Genomic DNA, 7500 nt, shown 5'->3' with positions numbered 1-7500 from the left:
AGAGATGGATGGCGGGGAAATAGCAGAAAGGGAGGAAGATAAGTAGACAGACAGAGAAAGTAATTGATACTGTACTGATAAAATTTGTCACTGGAGACGGACTTTACCGTTAAAGTTGCTGTTCGTGAATATAGCCTCTAGTTCCGGTACTGCTAAAGGGATATTGCACCGAATGCCGTGTAGCTAAAATCAGGACACCCAGACGCCGTAGTGTGTGTAAAATATCACTGCAATTACCTTTAGAATTGGAGTTACTTGGGGTTTATACTAGCGTGTTTTGGAGCAGCCGCTTGGGTTTGCATACGCGCTCCCTTCCCGAACAAGAAATCAGGAGCGTTTTATTTTGTCATTGTTAATGCGAATCGAACAGAAAAATAAAAACAAGTATGTGTGGGTGCCAAGGCGAGAGGGAAGGGGAGTCGCATTTCTGGTCACGTTGCTTTCGTGACAACAAAAGGAGTGTGTGAACGGATGCAAAGGGAGACGGTGGTACAACTTTTGTTCATGTTGCGTGGGTCAAGGGATGGACCTTCTTAAATACTGTGTGCATTAGTACAAAGGGAAGTGTTCAAATGTCTGTCCATGTTGTATTCACGAGTACAACGGGGTGTCCATGAACTCGTCCGTGTTGTATGTATGAGAATAAGGGGTGTTCACACCTCCGTTCGTGTTGTTCAGTCATGTTCTGACGATCGCGTGCCGAGTACAAGCTGTACATTCCCCGTGACGCGTCATACCTGTCGTCATGGATGGCGAGAAGTGACAAGATGATTACGGGAGTGACAGACAGACGGAAATGAGAGCTAGAGAACGATGATAGATAGCGTGGATGGCCTGAGAAGCGAGAGAAGAGAGTAACTGAAAAGAGAAAAACTGAAAAGAGAAAAGGAGATGAAGAGAGGTGTTAGTATTTTCTGCACGTCGGGTGACACGAAAAAGTAGATGAAAAGAGAAAATACTAGACGAAAGTTGTTCGCTTTAAAGTCTTTCTCTTCAATAACTTCAGGTGCCACCCCCTTCCATCTCCCCCACCAAAGTGCAGGGTTGGAAGTTGAATGAGAAACTGGGATTGGGGGATCTGATTAGTAGAGGGCGAGAGGGGAGGATGGGGAGGGAGGAAGAAGAGAGGAGAGAGAGGCCTGTTGGTGGAGGAAAGGCAAGTGGAAGAACACCTCATGAGTTGTGAGTGGGAGAGAAAAAAAAAAGTAATATGAAGAAAATGAAAAAGAATAACGCAGGAGTCTAAGGCGAAAGGGTGAGAGGGGAAGATGGAGGAAAGGAAGGAATAACAATCCGTGAGCCGAGACCGAAAGGGTAAGAGAGGAAGAAGGAAAGGCAGGAGATAGAACAACCAGTGAATCGAGAGGGCGAGGACGAGAGGGCAAGCGAGAAATAGAGAGGAAGAGAGGAAGAACAACCCACGAGTTAAGGGCGAGAGAGAGGAAACGAAGGAAGGAGAACAAGGTATGAATTAAGAGCGAAAGAGCAAGAGGGCAAGAGAGCCGGAGAGGGCAAGGTGGAGGAAACGAAGGAAGGAGAATGAGGCCTGAGTGAAGGGCGAGAATCCCGCTCGCCTCACTCGCCGGCGGGACGAACGCCATCAGGTAAATCTGCGTCAGTCAGAGGAGCGCTGCAGAGACCTCGCATTACCGTCGTGAAGGGTCTCGTTAATGGATGGCCACAAAGATTACTTTTTTCTGTTCTTTCTCGCTCTCTCGTTACACCCCCCCCCCTCCCCCGTAGATCTTAGCCACTCTCTCTCTCCCTCTCGTTTTTTGCGTCTTAATGCCTCACTTGGTCTTTCTTTATAGATGTATTCTTTCTCACTCACCGTCTCTCTCGTCCTTTCCCTTTCTCTCTCCCTCTTCCTCCCTCCCCGTCTCTCTCTCTCTCTCTCCCTCTCCCTCTCCCTCTCCCTCTCCCTCTCCCTCTCCCTCTCCCTCTCCCTCTCCCCCTCTCCCTCTCCTCTCCCCCTCTCCCTCTCCCTCTCCCTCTCCCTCTCCCTCTCCCTCTCCCTCTCCCTCTCCCTCTCCCTCTCCCTCTCCCTCTCCCTCTCCCTCTCCCTCTCCCTCTCCTCCTCCTCCTCCCTCCCTTTGTGCGAGCGAGTCCGACCTCGCTTCCCTCTTCTTTCGCGTTTCCTGTTTTCCTCCTCCTCTTACCGGCCGCTCTTGACGGAACGGCTTTTTGAGATGTAAAGGATAGATGCCATGCACAAGGACGCGGGGGGAAGAGGAGAGGGGAGAGGGGAGAGGGGAGGGAGGAAAGGGGGAAGGGGGCCCCAGGTCTCGAGGAAGGCAAAGAAATTGGTTCAAGAACGCGATGGAGTCTGTGGTTTTTAGTAGCCTTTGTGTGGAGTGGAAATATTGTGTGTGCCGAGAAGGCGGGCGCTTTCCGCTGTCTGTTTTCGGCACTCCGCCAGCCAGCGCACGCGAACCTGAATACGCCCAAGTACAGCATAATGAACACTCGTAAGTAGTCGTCTGTTCATCCACTCGCTGATTCCGAGACTCGTTCGTTCACCCCCTCGCTCGTATTCGCTATTTTGAGCTTACAGTTGTACGCATCTATTTACACATTTTCGTGAATCTTGCAGGAGTCGCCGAACAGAACCATAGTTGTTGTTTTTTCTTAATGTAATGTTAAATGATCTAGTCCCTTCTCTTCTAAATGTACTGCAATTCCGTTGATCAGTAACTGAAAGAATATGGAGAGAAAAAAGAAAAGAAAAGAAAGGAAAAGTTGAACATAAATGAAAGCGAATCTTGTAGGTATTGACACCGGGTCCCTCGTGAGAGCCCGGTTCCGCTATGAAAGTGCTGCGTTTGACGTCAGTCGCTCTTACCCTTCACCTCAGTGTCTCTCCCTCGGTGGGTCATTCTGATGATTTTTTTTTTCTACACTGAAAGAGGGAAAACATGAAGAGGAGTAAGAAAAATGGAGTGAAGGGAAGGGAGGAGGAGACAAAAGACAAGCAACGGTGGGCGAGTTGGAAGCAAGCAGAGAAAAAATACGGGGAGGGAAGAGAGGAGAGGAAGCGGGGAAGTAGGCCTGTCAGGAAAAGCTAAGGAGGACGGAGAACGTGGCGCATTTCGAAGTCCAGATGTTTTCGGGGGATTTTTTGGGAGTTTTTTCCTTCGCCTAACTAGCTTCAGGGAATGATGACAGTGAGCAAGAGTGAGTCTTTCATCAGAATCGACATCCAACGGCGGATGCTTGGTCGTAAGCGTCAGGTGAGAGAGAGAGACATCAGCGGATTTGTTTCGCCGTCAGCGGCGGCTTTGGAATGCTGACGAGTCTCATTACACATGGACATGAAGGGGAGACGGCGGGAATGGATACTGACAGCGACACAGCTCCCGTGGATAGACTATTGCTTTATATAAAAATCAGGAATATTTAACGTCACTCAGACATAACCAGATAATGGCATAGGGGCGGAAAGGTGAACTATGTGAAGTACCGAAGGGGAGGTTACAGGCAAGAGGACAGGTGCGACCCCCGACGTGCCCCCGCGACCCTTATCTACCGCATTCCCACAGGTATGCGAGAACCACGGGGACTCCGCGCTCCGTTGCCAGCTCGTTATAGAAAGGTTAATGTTTTAACGATCAGTGTTACGACCTCACGTAATGAAAAGCGACAGTTTTTTACGTGTTTCAGTCGCGGTGGAGAAAGAGGAAGGAAATCGGATGATTAGAGAAAAGAGGAGGTTGAATGATGATAAAAAGGAAGCGATCGGATGTTAAGAGAAAGAAGAGATCGGATATTAAGACAGAGGGATGTCGGAGTCCCATCCCTTTTTCCCCTTGCCGTCGCATCGAAATTCCGTGGCCCATTAACCGAGTCAGTTCTGCGAGAGAGAGACGCGGCGCTGATTGTCTGGGCCACAAAGCTAGACTATTTTGTTCTGCATTTTTTAAAGTCCTGTAGTTTTCCGTCATTCTGTGTTTAAGGGTTTGATTGTTTATTAAGATATATTTTCCTTATTCTTCGTGAAAGAACGTTGATAGGATTAAGATGGATGAATACAGATATTCATGCTAATTTACTCACGATTGAATAAGAACGTCGATTTAAGTTCAATGGGTGTGTATATTTGTATCTCGAGAAGTTATCGCGTGTAATATTCAACTAAACACTTTTTATCTGTAGACAGGAGCGCCCATAATAACATGGAAATCGAGTGCGGGCGTGACGGAGGGGTGTGGTCTGGTGCGCCCCGCGAAAGATATTTAGATTTGTAGTCGTGGTTTTGCATATTAATGGACATTATCCCCCCTTCATATATGTTACTAGCGACTTTGAATTATAATGGCCTAGAGAATGCAGTTATTAAAATCGGGATCCGTCCGGCATAATCTACGGCGGATTTTACAGTCCAGCGCCGCCCGTTTAGGCAAGCCGGTGTGAGGAATGTGTCGAGGAGGCGCGGCGGGACGGCGAGAGAGTGTTAATATTGTCTCGTAATGGTCGTCCATGTGAGACCAGCGGCGTCATAGCGAAGGAGACTTCTTCCTCCACCTCGAGTAATAGGGACACAACTGAACACGGAAGGAGGGTCGTCAAAATATATTTCCCTGTAGTTAAGGTGTGGGTATTGGCTAGCGTTCTTTGGAGAGATAGCAAGTAGATGTAAGACAAGAGGGATGTATGTATCAGGGAAACAGAACGGCTCTGATCAAGAGTGAATATAAAGTGCAAAGTTACTGGCAGACGACCATGCTGAGTTCTGCATACCAAGGAGTGAGGCTCCGCTGGTGTGCTTGTGCTGCTGATGCTGACGCTGATGCTGATTCTTGGGATGGGGTGAAGGCAGTCAGTCACGCAGTCAGTCTGTTGCTCGGTTAGTTGGGTGGTGGTTAGTCAGTAAGTCAACCAGTCAGCAGGAGGAGAGTCAGTAAATCAATCAGTCAGTCGATATAGGTCAATCAGTTTGCTTAACTAGCCAGTCAGCCATTAACCATCCTGTATAATTTTCGATGTAATATTTTGCGACTAGCGATAAAATAGGCGTCAAGAGTCTGCCTGACAAAAATGCTGGATTATTTTTTTAGATAAACTTTGCTCTCGTAAATGACGTTAGGATACGCCGACAAGAGAGCGGAGCATGTTAATAAGGGAGAAAATCTTGCCGGTAATGAAGAGAGACGCGCACGCTCTGATGAAGGAAACACGAAGAAGGGAGGAGAAGAGAACAATAATAGTGGATCGGAAACGGGCGTCTTGGTGTGTCCTCTGCTGCTCCTTCATGCATGTCCTCCTCCTCCTCCCTTTTCTTCATCTTATTTTTTCTTCTCCTTCTTTTATATTATTTTATTTTATTTTATCATATTTTATTTCATTATTATTATTCTCCCTCCCTCCCTCCCTCCCTTCCTCCCTCTCCCTCCCTCCCCCCTCTTCCTCTTCTTTTTATTTTTATTTTTATTTTTATTTTCCTTCTTCTTCTTCTTCATTTTCTTCTTCTTCTTCTTCTTCTTCTTCTTCTTCTTCTTCTTCTTCTTCTTCTTCTTCTTCTTCTTCTTCTTCTTCTTCTTCTTCTTCTTCTTCTTCTTCTTCTTCTTCTTCTTCTTCTTCTTCTTCTTCTTCTTCTTCTTCTTCTTCTTCTTCTTCTTCTTCTTCTTCTTCTTCTTCTTCTTCTTCTTCTTCTTCTTCTTCTTCTTCTTCTTCTTCTTCTTCTTTCTCTCCTTCTTCTTCCTTCTTCTTCGTCTTCTTTCTCTTCCTCTTCTTCTTCTTCTTTCTCTTCTTCTTCTTCTTCTTCTTCTTCTTCTTCTTCTTCTTCTTCTTCTTCTTCTTCTTCTTCTTCTTCTTCTTCTTCTTCTTCTTCTTCTTCTTCTTCTTCTTCTTCTTCTTTCTCTCCTTCTTCTTCTTTCTCTCCTTCTTCTTCTTCTTCTTTCTCTTCCTCTTCTTCTTCTTCTTTCTCTTCTTCTTCTTCTTCTTCTTCTTCTTCTTCTTCTTCTTCTTCTTCTTCTTCTTCTTCTTCTTCTTCTTCTTCTTCTTCTTCTTCTTCTTCTTCTTCTTCTTCTTCTTCTTCTTCTTCTTCTTCTTCTTCTTCTTCTTCTTCTTCTTCTTCTTCTTCTTCTTCTTCTTCTTCTTCTTCTTCTTCTTCTTCTTCTTCCTCCTCCTCTTCTTCTTCCTCTTCTTCTTCTTCTTCTTCTTCTTCTTCTTCTTCTTCTTCTTCTTCTTCTTCTTCTTCTTCTTCTTCTTCTTCTTCTTCTTCTTCTTCTTCTTCTTCTTCTTCTTCTTCTTCTTCTTCTTCTTCTTCTTCTTCTTCTTCTTCTTCTTCTTCTTCTTCTTCTTCTTCTTCTTCTTCTTCTTCTTCTTCTTCTTCTTCTTCTTCTTCTTCTTCTTCTTCCTCCTCCTCCTCCTCCTCCTCCTCCTCCTCCTCCTCTTCTTCTTCCTCCCCCGCCTCCTCCGCGTCCTCCTCTTCTTCCAGTTTTTTCGTTTTCGTGATTTTTCTTGTTTTTGACTCTCGATAGATTGAAGAAATTGCTGACCTAACTTCTTTCTAGTAACATTGACCCGAATTTGATCCTCAATGAAATTTGATAATTCCCTTTCGTAAGTCCTAGCAATGAATTTTTAGTCATCATTTCCTCGTCATTTGATTGCATTGAAATCAACTTATTTTTACATCCGAGGGTTTTGCCTGAGTAGGCTTTTTTTTTTTTTTTTTTTTTTTTTTTATCTTTATGGTGTTCATTTAAACGCAAAAGAAGAGTGACCGTAATATTTTGTTCGGCCATTTACGTGCACGCGTGGTTGTACGGGTGTGTGTGCGTGTGTGTATGTGTGTGCTGATGGGAGGCTTTGATCCACTTCAAAGGACGCTGTATATAAACTCCTCTCTCTCACCTTCTCTCCCTTCACTCAAAAATGACTTAAAAGACAGATTCCTTAGGATAGTATACTAAAACGAAATGTAACTAAGGACAACGCTTAAGGCCATTCGTCTTGATTGTAAAGTAAAAGCGAGATCAGTTCGCGTGTTCCTTTTGCTGGACTCGAGACACCACCACCTTGCCTCGGGCACTCGCATGTTATCTTCGGCGTGCCGCTCGTTCCTGGCACTGTGCCAGAGCGTGAAGATATGCAAGAACGAGTAATAACAACTACCAGAGCGAAAAACCTCAAAGGATACCTCTGATATATGAATCTCGAGTGCGTTACGAGGTGCGATTAGGTGGTAGGGGGTGGAAGGGCACTTGTTTATTGTGTTTTAAGCTTCGGTTTTGTATTTTATGTAAGGCTTAGGGCTATCCTGTGATGGCGATTTGCATATATGTGTTAGGGATTCTTGGGATGTGCACTTGCTATCATTTCATCATTTTCTGGTTACCAAATTGTTTTATATTTCCTTCCCCTTTTGGTGGAACTAAATTTGGTTGGTTATTTATGTCACTTAATTTACCACTTGAAATCCCCTCTTTTCTCCCTTCCCCCTTCCTCCGTCGTATCATTCCTATCTCTCTCCGTCCCCCATCGTCATTCCTATCTCTG

At 45.2% G+C, this 7500-nt stretch overlaps 1 protein-coding gene across 1 annotated transcript in view; it reads left to right on the top strand.

The window, feature by feature from the left end:
* The window catches only part of LOC125034606 (multiple PDZ domain protein-like), a 419124-nt gene that overhangs the window by 159001 nt on the left and 252623 nt on the right, over window positions 1–7500 (top strand). The window lies entirely within an intron of this gene.

Source organism: Penaeus chinensis, chromosome 18, assembly GCF_019202785.1.
Source record: "Penaeus chinensis breed Huanghai No. 1 chromosome 18, ASM1920278v2, whole genome shotgun sequence".
NCBI lineage: Eukaryota > Metazoa > Arthropoda > Malacostraca > Decapoda > Penaeidae > Penaeus > Penaeus chinensis.
This window is presented reverse-complemented; position numbering and strand designations above follow the sequence as displayed.